Below are 18794 nucleotides of genomic sequence, written 5' to 3'. Positions count from 1 at the left end.
ATGGTGAACTCCTAAATGTACATTCCTAACCATCTTTTCAGAGAATTGTTAACAATTCCCTAATCTCAGAAAGCATCCGCCTTGTCCCCCACATCATGTCCCTATTTCTCGGGCTGCTGGTCCTGTGACCAGCCCAATCTACAAGTCGTATAACATACAAAATCTCTGCTAACTGCCAGATGGCAAGGCCATCTCGTTTTTAGACTGACCTCCCTGCCAGCTACAAATACAACTTTTTTTCTCAGCTCTGTAGCTGTCGACTGGAGATCTTCTCAGTGAAATCAAAATTCCATGTTGCTCTTAGGCAGTTCTTTCTGCAGAATTCCTTTATGTAGGCCTTGCCTGTGTGGGCTGGCCCGTGTGGCTAATGTGAAGGTTAGTGCTGCAGATCACACTTGCATTGAAAAATGACTCAGAATAGGAGTAATACTGTGTCCTCCAGGTGTTAGATAGAACAGCTAGGATAGAGTTTAAATTATCATTTAATGAGCCTCATTTTCCAATGATCTGTGGTCCACATGTCCATTAGGATAATTGGAAGGGTCTGAGGACACTTATAACCAGATTTGTTAGAATTGACATCATCTAGGGTGGTGCCTGTGGCTCAAAGGAGTAGGGTGCCGGCCCCATATGCCGGAGGTGGTGGGTTCAAACCCAGCCCCGACCAAAAACTGCAAAAAATAAAAATAAAAAATTGACATTATCTAAAAACACAGAGTTAGACCAGGAAGCTGCCTAGATTTCTGTATCTCAGAGAGTTGAAATAGTCTGCTTGTACCCTCAATGAATCCCCAACAATAAAAAAAAAAAAAAGAAATAGTCTGCTAATTCAAAAATAGAAAAATATAAGAAAGAAAATAGTCATAAAAATGCATGTTAATATTTTAAAATATAAGAAAAATTAGATGTGCTATAGTTATCTTTTACATGAGTTTTAAAAAGGAAGTTTAAAAGTATCTATTAGACATAATAAATGCATAAAAAGACAACCCTACAAATAGCAATAGTAAACTTGTAGGTTCTAAGAGCAAATCCTAAATGTGTCAGAAAAGAACCACTTATTACGAACATCCTGGTGTTTTCTATTGAAAAGTGTCTCTTTTTAAATTACAAAATAAAATATAACAAATTACAACCTACAAACAGATATTTAAAGTAACCAAATAAATAAATAATTAATCAGCAAAAATATATTAATTTATTCTATTACTTATTGTTCCTAGGGGAATGCTAACACAGTAAACTAAAATTCAGAGGGGGCCAAAAAATGCATACACATTTTAAGAAGGGAAAAATATGGTATCAAAATTGGGGCAGTGCCTGTGGCTCAAAGGAGTAGGGCGCTGGCCCCATATGCTAGAGGTGGCAGGTTCAAATCCAACCCCAGACAAAAACTGCAAAAGAAAAAAAAAATTGTATTAAAATTATAATTTTCAATATATACTGACAATATTTGTAATCCTGTATATTGTATCTTGTACCTCTTATAACTACAGAAGTCAAACATGGCTTGAGTATTACAATTTTAATACAAGTTTTCCTTTCTTAAAATGTATATACATTTTGGGGGACCCTTCATATGGATTAAATAAATAACTATTTAAAGCCATCAGAAGAGAGAAGGAAGATAACACAAAATCATGAATAAAACAATGAGAAGATAAAAAACAAAGTCAATTTCTGATTAAGTAATAGTAACACAAATAGTGCTTTGAAAGAAATAGTAAAGTTTATATATTTGAATTTAATTTATACATATGAAATACTGAGAAATTAATAAAATTTTGAATCAAAAACAAGAAAACTCAATAATTTACTTGTGCCTATGGAATATCTATTATTTTATTCTGTTCATAATGATTTAAATCAGGATCCAAATTTCCCAGGAAATTGAGACCTTCCATGTGAGAGCGGGTGGGTCATGTTCATGCTTCAGTTAAACTACGTCAGAAACTGCTTAGTTAATGCTTTTAATTGAATGAGAAGATAACAAGAAATATTTCAAGGTTACAGGACAAGATAAAGAGATTTAAAACAATGTCAAAGATGACTTTAAAAGTACTTAACTGTGACATTTACTGGATGATTTTTCTAAACATCTAAAAAAGGGAGGGGGAGATAAGAATGAGCTGTTATTTTTTTTGAAAGATGGTAAGTGCCAGGCACCATGCTCAGAACTTTACATTAAAAAAGGAGGTGATGTAAAAATACAAAGACATTGAATTATCAATGTTTGCAGATGATATGATAACACCAGGAAAGAAGAGAAAAAAATAAATCCTAAAACAGATTAAGCTCTTTGCAGGTAGAACTTAAGGAAACTCCAAGCATTGCAATTAAATTCTTTAAGTACAAGTGACAGCTAGGAGGTGAAATGAATGGATTCCACCCCTGGCAGCAAAAACTGAGTATCTACAAATTAAAACATAAAGAGATGTTCATTAAACACGCACACACACACACACACACAAACACACACACACACACACATCAATGGAGAGGGAGAGCTTACACAGGCTAAAGAGGCTTTTAAACATTTCCATTATTCAAAGTAGCAATAAATGTGAGTGGTATCATGCCACAATACCCATCTAACATCCACCACTAGATGGATTATTCTAAAATAGAAACTTTAGGCTGCATCCCAAGATCTGAAACAACATCTCCCCAGTGCCACCTCTGCCACAGAAAAGGCCAAACTTCATTGTGACCCCCAGCCAGTCTTGCCAAATCTCCACCTACGTTTTAAAAAATTCTTAATTACTCAGTTTTCGCTTTTGTATGGCAGACAGAATGTTTAACATAACATCTAAACTGTGTAATACAGTTTAAGCTCATAATACAGAATTGCTAACTCTGCCGCAGCAGGTGGACAGCAGATCCCTAGAAGCTCATTTTCTTGTGTAATAGAAAGTTGACGCCCACTGAGCTGTGGCCCCCCATTTCCTCCTCCCCTTTCCCCTGGAATTCACCTTCCTGCTCTCTGCTTCTATCCATTTATTTTACGTGCTTCATATAAAGTGGAGTCATACAGTGTTTTTCCTTCTGTGACTGGTTTATTTCACTTTAGCAAAATGTTCTTCAGCTTCATTCATGTTGTCCCATTTACTTTTACATCCATTTTCTGATTTCTCCAAAATTGTCGAGTCAGGGACCCCCACGCCCAGGCCAGGTGCTCCCCATCACTGCATTCTTTTTCCGTGTGTGTGCCTTTTCATAAAGCCTTGCCATAGTTTTGCAATTGAGGCGGCCTGTCCTTTTAGCACAGAGCAGTTAGTCATATGTGCTGCCGTTGACTGAAATCTCACCCTTCATGGTGACATTTCCTGTAGGCTTTGCTTGTACTGCAATTTAACAGTCTGTGTGTTTCTGTCTAATATTTCCAATCCTGTTAAACTTGTGTCTTATGCCATATTTATATCCTTCATGGTATTCATCACAGCGCGCTCCACGTCGTAATTATGCAGTAAATACTGTTTAATGGATTGCATGTTCGTGAGCTCCTTGAGGGAGCATTTCATTTGGCTTACTATCCCCAAGGCCTAGGAGGGACCTGACGCAGAGTAATGCTCAATAAATATTGTGTTGTGTACGAGGAGAAACAGAGACAGGGCGTGAGGTGATTCTGCTGCAACCTCATTGCTGAACGCAGAGATCAGCTCTCAGTTCTTTCCTTCCTTGACCTGTCAGCAGTGTTGGCCCAGCTAATAACTCCTTCCCACCAGAAACACTTCCTTCACTACAGTTCCATGATGCTTTCTCTCCTGGCTCTCTTCCTATGTTACTGATTGTTCCTTTTCAGTCTAATTGCTAGTTTTTTGTCTTCTCCCAGCCTTTCTGCCTCACAATGCCTCAGGGGTCAGCCCTAGTTCTCTCTTCTCTGCCCTTCACTACATTCCCTCCCAGGGTGATCTGATTCCTTCTTGACTTTTAAAAATCCCATGTACTGATGCCGCCCATATTTGCATCTGCAACCTCAACGCCTTCAGTAGTTGCAAAGCTATACTGTCCTGTTGCCTCTGTGCAGAACCCACTGGGAAGTCGAATAAAGGTTTCCCATTTAATACACCCCAAGCTGAAGTCTTTCTCCACCTCTCTGGGCCTGCTGCTGCTCGGTTAAGAATGAAGACATCTTTCTTCCAGTATCTCCAGCATTCTTGGCTGTCTCATTCTGTCACATCTCAATATGTCATCTGTGCTCTTTCAAAATAGATACAGATGCCAACAACTTTTCACTTCCCTGAAGCTGTAACAGTGATTATTTCACAAGGACCTCCTAGCCCCTTATCAGTCTGGTCTGATCCTTAACCATTGTTCATCTAAATTGCCATAAAAGTGCCTGCAATCTAGTCCCCAGTCACAGGGACCCTTGTAGAGTGGAGGTCAGGGCCTGTCACTCCTCTTTCTTTCTTCCCCCCTCCCCAACCCGCCACAGCTTTTGGCCAGGGCTAGGTTTGAACTTGCCACCTCCGACACATGGGGCCGGCACCTTACTCCTTTGAGCCACAGGTGCTGGCCTGTTGCTCCTCTTTCCAACCCCCACGACAGCCCTCGATCACTCAAAGCAAAACCCGAAGTCCTTTCGAGGAAATATCCCGTTGGGCTTCCCCTGTCCCCTGGCTTCATGGCCCACTAATCTCCCTCTTGCTCACCACCCTCTTGCCAAGGTTTCCTCTGTGATTCTCTTTAGCCATCTAGTGAAGTGGCTTAAAGCAATCTGCTGTTGGTTTCTATGTGGTTCTATGGATGCACACCTGGCCATTAGTGCTTTGGGGTTTCTTGTGTGGTTATAGTCCTGTGTCAAGTAGATCTGAAGGCATCTGAAGGCTCAGGGGCCTAGACGTGGAAGGTGGCTTGCTCCTGAGACTGACAGTTGATGCTGGGAGCTTAGTTGGGGCTTTAGACCAAAACCACAGATAGCCTCCTTGTGTGCTTGGGGCTTCTCATAGCATAGCAGCTACTGTGTTCTGAGATTCAGGGTCCTGAGAAACAGTGTCCAGGAGGCAGGAAATAGAAGTTTCCAGGTCTGGGAATGGTACGCCTGGAACTGACACACAGACTTTTCCATCATATTCTATTGGTTAAAGCAGTTATAAAGCCTATCAGGATTTGAGTGCATGGATAAATAAACTCCTCTTGTTCATGGGAAGGTGGAAAGGTCACATTGCAAGGAAACATAGGAAATGGGGGGTGTGTTTTGGGTAATCTTTGGACAATACAATCTAGCATTTTATCTTTCAGATGCAGAGCTTAGTACCTGCACTGGCTGCCCCTCCCCCAGCTGGGAGGCTTTTCTCCCGACATCACTGTTTGGCTCCGTAGCTTTCCAGCCTTTGCTTTCTGACTTACTCCCTCACTGCTAATACATCACCTTCTGGAGGAGCCCTTGCGGGACCACAGTATTGAACATTATGCATAAGCATCTCCCTACGGCCAAGGCTTCACCATCGCCCATGAACGTTAACTTGACCAAACTTCATCCAGATTTCTCTCCTCCCACAGGCCCCCAAACTTCAGCTTGCACTCAAGTTTAGGCATGAAAAAACCACTGAGGTACATCCTCTGAACAGCTCATTCTGAGAATCGGCTGACCACAGAGAAAAACATCTCCCCATCAAAGTAACCTGATTTTACCGCCTATTTACTTGAACTCCTGTTCTCTGACTCCACAAACTTTCCCACTAATTTTACTTTCCCACCTTTTAAAAAAAGAATCCCTTCTCTATTTGATTTGGAGATGCTTGAGATTTCTGTGACGGGGGAATGCTCCCTGCTGCAATACTCTTTTTAAGTAGAGTTTCCCTTTCCCTAAGTCTGTATTGATCTTTATTTGACACCTGACACTCAGTCCTGTTCACCCTGCACCATTTTCTTATATTATGAATTATCTTCAAACATACTATGTGCTTTCTTGTTTAATTTTACCTATTTACTGTGTTCATTTTCTCTCTCCCTCCATTAGGACATAAACTGCATGACAGGGGGGTGCTTTTCTATTTTATCCATTGAATTCTCATTACCTACTACAAACATGGTAAGTGCTCAGAAAGCCTCTGCCAATTTAATAGATGCACTGACTCCTCTACAGTGTGATGAAAGCAAGTCCCACCTAACACACAAATATATAGAAGAAGGGAATGTCTGCTACCGGAACTACCACAATCTCAGTCTCCACCCCAGTTAAGTGAGCCTCTGAATGTTCCTTGAGCTTAGTTCTTGTTTCAATCATCTGATTCCTAAAACACTAGTGCTCTGTCTCATTTTTCTTAGCCGCTTCCAACCTCTTTTTCTCTCTGCCTTTTGACTTAGCCCAGGAATGGAGGCCTAGTTTATTTATTTATAGGATGATGCTGCTAACCCAGGGGGTTTTCAATTATCTCTTCTTAGCACATCCCTGGTAGTTTCTGTTAAACTCAAATCCCAGTTAATACCAGCCGCCTGTCAGCCCGGACCTGTGGTCTGTGGCCTCATCCTCAGATAGTCCATTCTGTTCTGTGCTCTGTACCTTCCTTCCCTCCAGTTTATCTGTCTACCCAAGCTCTCTCTGCCTCCTTGGACAGGTACAGTTGCTGTTCTTAATACTGCCAATATTTCACACCCTTTTGTAGTGAACTAAGTTCCTTACATCCACCTGCCCCCAAGACCGAAGAAAAGAAACTATGTTTCTTCATGATCCTGCACAATTTATGGAGTAAGTTTTTGTCAAAAAGATCTGAAAGCACAGGGATTTTATGTTCAAAGCTATTCCCCCATCCCAAAGACCTAAACAGAAGGAGGGGAAAAGTCAAAAGTTTTATGTTCATAATGGGTTTCAGGTCATGACACCATAATTCACCTCATTATTACACACTGCTGATCCTTTAAATAAAATACCAGAACCCGATTAAAATGAATGAGATACCAATGCCTCAGACTTTCACTCAAGCATCCCTAATTGAGGGGATATCTTCAAATGTATTTAAGTTGCACAAATCTCTTGAGTTTGCAAAACTGGGCTAGCAATCAGCTGAAAGAAATTTATGGGATTTCTGGCCCATAAATTTCCTGGAGGGAAAGTCAGGGAACTCAAACCATAGAGGGGAACAATTTCCCTTGCATTGATAAATGAAAGTTTTGTTTCCAACTCTGCTTTCAAATGTAAGGAGTTTCATGCTATCTTTTATATCTTCCTTGTCTTATTTTCCAATTTTTAGACCTTGAAACAAAAAATGAAAGAAAGAGCCCTAGAATCCACAGCAACAGCCATAGGTCCTACCTTCTTCCACTCAACATCTAAGTCTCGCCTATGAAATATAAATAGCTCTTTACACACTTACACCATGGGGCAATAATGAGGATTAAGCAAGAAGGCAGGTTGAAAGTACAGCACACCCTCACCCAGCCTCATCTATAGGTTCTTGGAGACTGGGACTTTAAGTGAAACATTGTGTAATAGAACCAACTGTACAGTCGACGTACTGATAGAAATAAGAGCCAAGTTCCTACCACACTTTTCTGGACATAAAATACATCACTAAACTTCTGAATAAAGATCAAAACACTTCTAATATCAAACAATGAAATAAATGTGAGCTGCACATACATTTAGGGAAGATTAATATAAACGAGTAAGACCATTATTTACCCAGTTATTCCAGTTCAGGGTCATTTACCTTAAGCCTATCCTGGCAGCTCAGGGTGTCATGAGGAAGCCCACTCAGGACAGGACACTATCCATCACAGGGCACGCTCTTTCTCTCACTCACTCATACTCACACACACTCTTACAACCTCTCATACTTACACACTCACACTCTCACACTCACACACACTCTCACCTGTTCACACACACTCTAACTCTACACACTCACACACACTCTATCACATGGTCACACACTTTCACTCACAATCACACACACCTCTCACACTCACACTCACATGCACACACACACTCAAACTCACACAGACTCTCACTCACACACACTCTCTCACACATGCTCTCCCATGCTCACACACACACACTCACTCTACTCTCACACACACACTCACATTCACACACATGTTCACTCACACACCTCCACACTCACACTTACACTTACACACACTCTCACACACACCACACACTCCTACACTCACACTCTACTCTCTCACACACCTCACACACACACACACCCTCACACACATACACACACCCTCACAGACTCACACACACACACTCTCACACTCCTTCACACACACACACACTCACTCTACTCTCTCACACACTCACACACCCTCACACACACACTCTCACACTCTCACACACGCACTCTCAATCACACACACTCTCACACTCACCCTGGGATCACGTAGTCACACCAATTCACTTAACAGGCACATCTTTGGGATATAGAAGGATCCCAGAGAACCTGGAGAAAATCCACAGAAATAAGGGGAGAACTTGCCAATTCCACCCAGACAGTGGCCCTGCTGGGAATCAATTTTTTTTTTTTTTTTTTACTGATTAACCTTACAATGAAACAATGTTGAAGGCAAAGATGTTATTCAAGGACTTTCTGTATTTTTCATATGAAGTTTATGACCAATAACAGAACTACATATTAATTTGGTTTAAAAAAACACTAGTATAAATGCAAATGTTTCTGGATTGGTACAAGTAAAATGAATCTGAAGTTCAAGTGGAATAATAAATCTGTAAGAATAATTGAAAAGTGTTTGAGGGAGAAAAGGAAACTAATTTATGGCTTTCATAGGAAAGCTATAAATAAGAATAGGGGGAAGGGGGAGAAGAAGGGGAGGATGGGCGGAGGGAGGGTGATTGGTGGGATTACACCTGCGGTGCACCTTACAGGGGAACATGTGAAACTTAGGAAGTGTAGAATATCAATGTCTTAACGCAATAACTAAGAAAATGCCAGGAAGGCTATGTTAACCATTGTGATGAAAATGTGTCAAACTGTTTATAAAACCAGTGTATGGTGCCCCATGATCGCATTAATGTACACAGCTATGATTTAATAAAAAAAAAAAAGTAGGCTTGCCCTAATATATATACAATGTAATATAAAGTAAATAAAAGCTGTAACAGTGGTTCTCAAATCCGGGGTACTTTTGTCTGCCACGAAATATTTGATAATGCCTTTGAGACATTTTTGCTTATCACAACTGAGGGTTTGTGGAGGGGGAGAGAGTGGACGGGTGTGCTGGCATCTAATTGGCAGAAGCCAAGGATGTTGCAAAGAATTCCACAGTGCACAGGGTGCCGCCCCACAGCAAGGAATTATCCAGGCCAATATGTCAATAGTGCCAAGATTAAGACACTTGGAACAACAAGTATTAAAGCCGAGGTGTAGGTATAGAGTCTAACAAATAATTCAGCAGACTAGAAAGTCCTGCAATCTCAGGTGTACAAAAACCCATTACATAAAATTTTAAAAAGTGTTCCATCAGTTTGATGGATAATTCAGGAAATGCTAACAGATCAGCTGACCAATGGATTTCAAGGAATAGAGGAATGCCCTTTAGTTCCTAGGGTCTGTGTGTAACTGACTGAAAGTTTTGGGGTGCATTTGGAGATGCTCTTCCTAGTCATTGCCTCTTGTTCACTTATGATCTGGATGTAAAATCCACTCTGGCCTGTAACCTGGTTTAGAATGAGAATATGGAGCCAGTCTATTGCTGGCCGCAGAGGCACCCTGGACAGCCTCACAGGCCAGGAGGCAGGAATGGAAGAGAAGAACCAGGGCTCTAGAAAGCAGATGAGGCTATTAACAAAAGAGGCATCCTAGGCTGTGCATTAAACAGGAAGGAGACAGGATATCAAATTAGAAGACGCTGCCTACTGCATTTCAAAGAACCAAGAGCCTTCTAAAATTCCCATATGGACACAGAGCAAGTGTTTTAGGCCATCCTAAGTACACAGAGGTTGCACAATCTTTCCTTGACAACACAGTCTTTCTGTAAAAAAGAGTACTCAGCCAACTCCCATCTTCAGTTTCTTCTCTGAATTGTCCCACATCACTTCCCAATGTACTTGTTTTTCACAAAATGTTCTTTTGTTTTGCACTTTAAAAATGTACATTGTTTAAGTTTGTGGGTAAGTAGGCTGGGACTTTCCATCTATGGAGGTCATTTTGTATTCTCCAGAGTATAAAGTATGATTCTCTTCCTAAAAATAGTGGCATTTGTGACTTTAAATTATAGCTAGTTGATGAATCAATACAAATGGGAAGATAGAATAATATCTCATTTACCCAAAACTCACTGTTTTAGCAGCCTTAACTATTTGAAATGTATAAAAAGAACCAATGAGTGGAAAAAAAGAAAAGCTTTCAAACTTTCGAAATAAATGTTACTAAGTTCATTTGTATCATCTTAAATAAGTATAAAGCAGCTAAAGGCAAAACCTGAGGTGGTTGCACCTAGGAATTATTTTTAACAATGTGACATAGGGATTAAGTATAAAGTCAATAACCTTTAAGCCAGTGAAACAAACTTTTTTCAAATAGTATAAACTAGTATTATTCTTTTCATCAAAAATCAAGTTGCCTAAACCCCTGTCTTTGACATAAAGATGCTATTTCCAGATAACAAAGAGTTTAAGTAAAGCAATTCCTAAAGTATACTTTGGAAGAGTAAAATAAAACCCAATTTTTCACATTTTCCTGCATATATGCAATAGGCAACAAAAACGAGAATAGCTAAAAAAAAAATAACAATAATAATGCAACAGCCAGGTGCGGTGACTCACGCCTGTAATCCCAGCACTCTGGGAGGCCAAGGTAGGTGGATTGCCTGAGCTCATGGGTTTGAGACCAGCCTGAGCCAGAGCTAGACTAAATCCCAGCACTCTGGGAGGCCAAGGCAGGTAGATTGCCTGAGCTCATGGGTTTGAGACCAGGCTTCATCTCTAAAAATAGCTGCGCGTTGTAGCTGGCACTTCTAGTCCCAGCTACTCAGGAGGCGGAGGCAAGAGAATCACTTAAATCCAAGAGTTTGAGGGTGCTGTGAGCTGTGATGCCACAGCACTCTACTGAGGGCGACAAAGTGAGACTCTGTCTCAAAAAGAAAAATGCAATAATTAAAGACTTTTTAATAACAGCTATGCTGTGAGGAATTGCAAACAGAGTTTGAGGACTCTCTGGAGTTAGTCTACTCACAGATAGAGACAATGACTTAATGGAAACAGAATTTTTGGCACTTCTGGCAAAGACAAGTGTGGAACACAGAAGAGATTCAGCAAAACGGGTAGATTAGAAAGAATGAGTGAGAACATCCAGGCAGGAGCAGGACAGCGATGTGACCTTTCACACATTACCGAGTGACTAACCATCTCCTGAGGAGAGATGGAGGCTATCAACCTGCTGCGTTATAGCTACATCAGGGCATCATTTCACTATGAGCTGCTAACATCACGCTCAAGTAAATCAACTCATAAGCTGTTCATAGTTGATCTTATGTGTGACATCAATCAGTCTTCACTAGCTCTTCATGTTATCCAATTAAAGCACTGTTCAGATATTGGTAGAAAGAGGTTTTATACAGCAATTATAGATACAATTCAATTGTTCATAATCGAGGGGAAAATAGCTCAATTGTTTTTCTCCCCCTCTGAAATTCATATACATAAAAGAACTCACAGTTAGTAATGCAAAGAAAAGTTAAATTAAAAACCTATAAAGATATCCCTGATGAAATAAGTACTCTGTTAAAATTAAAAAGCATGCATTTTAAAGCCTACATTTCTGAAACCACTTTCTTATATTAATATTTGTAACTTCAATAAGATTAGATTAAAAAGTGACGCTTTGGGTTTGGCCATGACCAAGGTAGGGGTTCTGTCTAAACTAATTTCCCTCCCTTCGCAACTGTAAGCAACTATAAAACTAAAAAACTAAAATAATAACTAAATAACAGTATGTTTTGGAGGAGAAATGAAATGCTAGCAAAAAATGAACATGTGGTGTATTTGATGTTCTCTCAACTTTCTACCCAGGGAAACTCTCAGAGGTCTACGCAGCACAAAAATATAAAACCCACGGAGAGAACAGCAGTCTTGCTGGACTGAGCTGGGGGAGATTAGCATTGAGGGCTACTAAGGCAACTGGAATTTGCAGGGCAGAGAACCAGAGAGAAAGGCACTATCCTTAGGATGCAACGTGGGGGAATCTTCATGAATCCTTGGCCCACAGCTGGGCTGTACGTGTACAGAGTGAGTCTCTTAGAGCTGATAGGAAATACCACAGCACTTTCAGACTATGTTTTTGAAATACAAAGAAAATGCATTAGAATTCAGTAACTTTTCAAAAAGATTAAAATACCTTTAAATTAAATAATTCCACAAGGTCAAAGAAGAAATCACAAAGGACATTAAAATATTTCAATCATAATGAAAACACAACTATCAAAAATTTTAGGAAACAGCTACAACAGTGCTAGAGAAAACTTTACAACTTAATATATAGACTTTTAGGATTCTTTAAAGGCTAAAAATCAGTGATTTGTGTTGTCACCTTAAAAGGTTAGACACAGAAAAACAAAGTAAATTCAAAGCAAATAGGAAGAAGGAAACCGTCAGTATGAAAACCGAAATCAATAGAATTGTATAGAAACATTTCAGAAAGTAAGAAAGCCAATAGTAGGATTTTTAAAAGAACATCAGATATTTCCAGAGTGCATATTACATGCCACGCATTATGTCATAGGTTAATTACACGTATTAAAACAAAGGACTCCATGTTCTCTTCTCCCCAGGTTCACCGTATTTGAGGATTCGGAGGTGCACTTAGCAGAGTGTTTCTACTCAAAGCATCTGAGACTTCATCTGTCCTGCAGTGCCTCAGATACAGTAGGACCTCAACAAAGGTTTGTTGAACTAATGAGTGAAAAAAATAATTTTTTTTGAATGCTCACAGTAGTTCTATGCATGATAGCCTGAAAGTGGAAACAACCCATCAATAACAAAACTGATAAACTGTAACATCTCACACCATATAACAAGAAAGGGTTAAAGGGAAGAAACTGATACATACCAATAACATGGATGAAACTCAAAAACATCATGTGAGCAAAAGAATCTAGACACAGATGATTGCGTTTACAGAGAGTTCAAGGCCAGGTGAAATTAAACTGTGGAGACAGAAATTAGGACAGCAGTAGCCTGGGGTGTGGTGGAGATTGGCTGGAAGGGTAAAGAGACAACTTTCTAGGGTGATGAAAATATTAAAAAAAAATTTTTTTTAACAGATGAGGAGAACTAAAGAAAAGAGAGGACATCTGTCAAGGTCTCCAAAGCTTGAAGTGGTAGAACCTGGGTTGAACTCAGACCTCAGATTCTGGGATTTGTCCTTTACACCAGAAAATATCCTCTGCCTTGGCCAGCTCAGACCTCACAGGTTCTGCCCTCATATACCATTAGTGAACCTTAATAACTAGTTCTGTTTTTAAATTGCCCTGGCAACCCATTTTAGAAAGGGTTGTTATTAGCATTCCTGTTCATTGAATGCCAGCTCGCTAGCCCAGTGGCCCCCTGAGAGGGGAGCAAGGAGGGAGGGAGGGGACACAGAGGCGTACATTGGAGCTCGCAGTTCCCTTTACCACAGGGGAGCTGAACTGTATTGATTCACACCAGCAAAACCACTTTTCTCAAGGTCTCTCGCCTCCCAGAACTGTTCCTTCTCCCTAATTGAACCGGGGGGACCAAATTTTCTTGCAATAGATCTCAAGTATAATTGAGATGATAGAAATACTTCCCACCCGTGGAGAACTGAAACTTTGCCATGGAAAACACAAGGGAATATTTGAAATGTATAGATTTTCATAATCTAAGTAGGATCAACAGCAGGACACAGTCAGATCTTATCAGCTCAGGTTAGAAGGAAGGGTAGAAAAAACAAGACAATTAGGAAGGAAGTGGTGATAGGTGTTGACACCAGAAAAGGCACAGCAAGTTCTACTCTTAAAGAAATGAAACTTTTAAAAATTTCTATAAATCGTGTACCTTTCTAAACACTTTATCAAATACACATAAATTATAGCAACCCTGCAACAAACATATTGTTACTCCTCTTATTTTACAAATGACAAAACTGAGTAAGAAGCGGGTTCAGTAACTCATTTAAATTCACAAAGCTAAAGTGGTGGAATCCAGGCAGTCTAATCCCAAAGTTTATGCTTTTACCACCCTCCCCCCACGCTACACAAATAATTGGTGTTACTTGAATTCTTGTTTCCATAGGTAGACATCCCTGGAATTCTCCTCCAAGTCAAAAAACCTACATTCTGAAGCTCAAACCTTGCAGAGAGTTAAGCAGATAAGTAACCCTCACATGTCCTCTTTCCTTTCTCCATGCATTCTATATTAGTCATTTGACTCATTAAGGAGAGTGTAGCTATGAGTTGAGTTAGTACTCTGAAGGAAGGGCAGACAGTTGTTGAAAGTGAATCACAAATTTTGATTTAATACCTACCATAGACTAAAGTCACCCAGACTGGAAGACTGTCTGTGATTCAGAGCATACAGGAGAATGTTTCCATAGTAGGTGTCTGTGAGTAGAAGATGTCTAAAGTTTATACAGCCATGCTTTGCTGTCCCTGCCTCTTAGGAAGCTTCCAGCCTAAAAGGAAGGAACAGGATCAATCAGCTAATTCACTGGTGAATGTCCAGCTGCAGAGTGAGCATAGTCCTCTGAAGGAAAGGAGGACAGGTCTGTCTGTAGCAGGGACTCAGAGGAAGCTGAGCTGGCCCTGGGGCAGCAGAATAGCCTTCCTAAAGATGCTTGGGCTGAGAGCTGAAGGATGAAAAGGCTCTTATTATGTGGCAGACAAGAGATGGGAAGAGGATTCTAGGCAGAAGAAACAGCATTTGCAAAGGCAAGAGAGAGCAGGTTGGTGTGGCAGCCCCAGGCAGGGAGCATGGTGCTGGATGCATTGAGGCTGAAGCAGGAGGCAGACGCAGGTCACACAGCATCTGACAGAGCCACCATCTCTGTGCAAAGAGCACAAGGGAGCCATAGAAGGACACAGGCAGAGCAGGGGTATGAAGCAATACTCAATGAGTCAGTAGACAAATAAGGAAACCCAGATCCTTGGTCCTCCCTCCTCCCAAGCCCCAACCTCATGGCATTCTCAATCTACACACAAAGTCTACCCAGTAGAGGTCCTCACCAAGCCACCCAGACCATGGAACCTCAGGGTTGGTAGGGACCTGGCCCTGCATCATCTAGACACACTCCCATTAGCTAAGCACTTTCTTGCCCTCTCTGAATCATAGTTCATCTCCAATCTGTGTGAAACTCGATATCTGGACTCAGCATGGGCTTCATAGCTGGGTGACTGCCAACAAATTATATCCCCTCTGTGATCATCCTTTTCTGTGACTGCACTAAGGAGACAGGAGTGCTGATTGATTATTAAGATAATGCAGAGAAGGTCTCTAGCACCATATCCAGTCTTTAGTAGATGCCCAGTACGTGACGATTTCATCTCAAAGTCTGAATTCAGCCATTCATCCTGAGCTCTATCTTTCTCCCAACTGGGCAGAGTGGCAGCTCTAAGATACCCACCTGTGTACACATGATCAGAGCTCAGAGTTAAATCAGCCCTGTGTACACATGTATCAGAGCTCAGAGTTAAATCAGCCCAGTCATCCACTAAATAATTGTGCTTATTAGACAAACCCATAGAAAAAATTAATTAAAAAAATCATGAATTTGTCCGTGGTAGAGAAAGGAGAAATTGAAGAAAAAAAAAATGTTTTCTTCTGCACATAATTCTCTATTGTTCCTTGAGAAATAGCTGGCACAATTTTGCTTGAGTTCAACAAATGAATGTCATCCTACCAAAAGAAAATGAGTTAAATATTCTAGTGAAAAATAAACATTTGAAAAAATTATCTATTGGTATATTTATGTTCATGTGTTCGATTTACAATTGCAGTCTCCTTCCATGCTAAGTGTTGTGAATCTGAAAGATGAATAAAATACAACGCCACCCTTCAGGGATGTCAGAGTGTCCAGAAGAGGGAGATATTAAACAAACAGCTACCGCACTGGAACTGAAGTGCAGAGGGAGGGCTTTGAGCAAGGAATGCAGCCATGACTCTCCCTGTTTGTGCCAAAGTCAGGAAAAGCTTCATAGAGGTGAATCCCATCTAAGCTGGACTTGAAGGTTGTGTTCTGAATTTTCCAACTAAGAAAAGAAAGAAGGGTATTGATAACAGGAGGAACAGCTTGTGCAAGGAAGTGAAGCCCGAGAAGGGTGTGTTTTCTTCCCTGCCTACCTAGCTATCTCTTTATCAACTTCCAGGAAATGAATTAGATGCTTACTAATGACTCTCGAGTATTTTCAGCTCTAAGAAGAGTTTTAAATTACTGGAGTCACATATGGGTTAAGACTATCATGATGACTTGACTTTAAGTCTTATTAATCAAAGATGCAAGGCAGAAAAAAATAACCATTTTGTGAGTTCAGCAACCTGTAACCTCACAAACACTGTGCTTCACAACTTAGGGTAACTTAGTTCGGTGACTGAATAGTCTGGGGCTAACTACATCTGACTAGATTATTCTAATGTGATGGGTTGATATGTGCCATGGATGGGAGGAAACGGGTTTTGAGAATTGCAGCCGGTGACAGTTTGCTAGGGTCTGGATTGAAATTGAACATGGGAAATAGGATGGGGTGGGTGGGGAGAGCACAGGGCAGGGAGATGGAGGTAAATATTTGTCAGTCGAGCTTAGGAAGGTGTTCCACGTTCATTTCAGAGCAAATCTAAGATCTGTGATTCTGCCTTTAGCTCCAGGTAAAGGTTTGTCTTCCTTTTTTCTAAGCTAAACATGTCTACTGAGCCCTCCAACTCAAAATCATTTATATGGAACTTGTACAAAACTTCTTCTAAAAAATACAAAATGTTCTTATTTGATCCTCAACATTGAGGTAGGGTTATAACCCCCACCTCCACTCCATTTCTAAAATGGAGAAAACCTAAGCCCAGAGACATCATGTAGCCTACCAGTTGCCCATAAGTGATGGAACTGTGGGTCACAACTTTATTTTGCTTCTGCCCCAGTGCCCTACTGGACTCTGGTTTCGCATCTTGGCTGGGAGAGTCTGGGAGGACTATTTGTTTTTGTTGGAGACACAGATGCCGAGGAGGCCTAGGTAGGTGAAAGCCTTGCCTTCTCCTAGTAGACAGGGTCTGGACCAGCTCTGTCACCGAGAGAAGTCCACAGTGGCTACTACACCTTCACAAGCTCATGTGGCCCAGAATGCGGCATTCTGTGAGCATGCAGGCTGATAACTATCTGGTAACCCTGCAGGGGCCACCGAGCAGAGATGCTCACTCACACATTAGTATGGCTCTGCAGGCTGTACCTCATTCCATAGGCTGGAGCAAATAAGTCATTTCTTCACTAAAGCCTCTCTCTCCTTCCCTTCCATTTGGAACACACACCTCAGATTTGGGATGTTGGGAAGGGCTAAGGTTTGGTAGACTATTCTCTGCCTGTTTCTATTCTCTGGCGATCATGTCTGCAGAAGCCTCTTGTAATATTAGAGTACAGTTCCAATGCAAACCTGTCACCAATCTATGAGGTCCATTACCTTCATATGCCTAGTGAGCAAATCACAGATATGCAGTAAATAACAGCAGAAATAATACGGCATTATTGTGTGAAGTTTATAAAGCTTATATCAAGTTTCATTGCATAGTGTTATGTTTACTGCAACTTGACTCATAAGATCTGCTTACTATGAAATGTGTTGGCCTACTGCAGCTCCTCTGAGGTCCTGAGGGACGCCATCCAGGAAAGACAGCTAATATTTACTTTTGCTGAAACATCATGCACTCATGTGCGATCTCTCTCTCTCTCTCCCCACTTCAGTCTTATGAATTTTAGCAAGCTATTGAATGTTGAGCAGTTCAGCAGGCTATTGAGTAACTTCTCATTTGCCATCAAGGGCAGGTGCATGGTCCCAGGGACTGTGCATGGGTTGGGCAGTCTGTTAGGGGCTCTCCAATCCCTTCACACATTAGTTGTGCAAGTCACCTTTCTCTGGGATTCTATATTTCTAGCTATAAGATGGAAATGATAACAGTCACTGATTTGCAAGGAACAAATTAGGAGGTAGTGGTAAGGGGTCAGATTTCCTGAGATCAGTCCTTCCACCACTGCAGTGGACACTGTCGCAGATGCTGTGATGCTCCACTCAGAGTCCTTCCTACAACTGAGAAACTCCAGCCCGTAGTTGCAAGAAGTGTAGGTGTTGACATCTTAAAGCAGAGCTCCCCTCCAGACATCACCCCCCACTAGCTGGAGAGAGCCACCTTGTCCAACAGCCTGAAGCAGTTCAAAGGTTTGACCTCTTCTCTTCAATCCATCTCTGAAGGGTCATCCTAACTGCAGAGACGCCTAAGGGACCAGCTTCAGCTTTGTTCCAGCCACTTTTCCTCAGTCCTGCTTTTCTTACACCTGAGAGGTGTTGCTCCAGAGAACACTCCTCCAGCAACTTTCTGTAAGAAAATCTCCAATTCAGAGTCTGCTTCCTTGCCTCTCAGTAGTTCCTAGAAAATGTATTGCTTTCAGTGGCTAGTTCTTCAGAGGTTCTTGAGGGAAGTGACGGAAAGTAATATCAGAGTCCAGGAGAGGAGATACATGTAGATAAATGACCTGGTAAGACTCCCTGGCTAAGGCATATGTTGGGCTACGGGGTGACTGAGACTCACCTCCAGATAGAAGGTTCAGCACTGTGATTTGAGAAAGAGAGTGCAAAGAGACCAGGCTTCAGAGTCTGGAGGATTTCTTTTTAGTCTTATT

At 41.1% G+C, this 18794-nt stretch overlaps 1 long non-coding RNA gene across 3 annotated transcripts in view; it reads left to right on the top strand.

Moving 5' to 3' along the window:
• LOC128563823 (uncharacterized) overlaps positions 1-18794 on the top strand; it is a 49216-nt gene that overhangs the window by 25625 nt on the left and 4797 nt on the right. Inside the window, exons 4-8 of one of the 3 annotated variants that reach the window (XR_008373904.1) lie at positions 12733-12843; positions 13225-13373; positions 14216-16236; positions 16743-16780; positions 18367-18492. This is a non-coding gene — a long non-coding RNA (uncharacterized LOC128563823). Of the gene's footprint in view, positions 1-5974; positions 6035-12732; positions 12844-13224; positions 13374-14215; positions 18493-18794 lie in introns of those variants that run through there. The other 2 variants (XR_008373903.1, XR_008373902.1) reach the window with 2 other exon arrangements.

This window comes from Nycticebus coucang, chromosome 13 (genome assembly GCF_027406575.1).
Source record: "Nycticebus coucang isolate mNycCou1 chromosome 13, mNycCou1.pri, whole genome shotgun sequence".
Classification (NCBI taxonomy): domain Eukaryota; kingdom Metazoa; phylum Chordata; class Mammalia; order Primates; family Lorisidae; genus Nycticebus; species Nycticebus coucang.
Note: the sequence above shows the minus strand (reverse complement) of the source record. Positions and strands in the feature narration are given on the sequence as shown.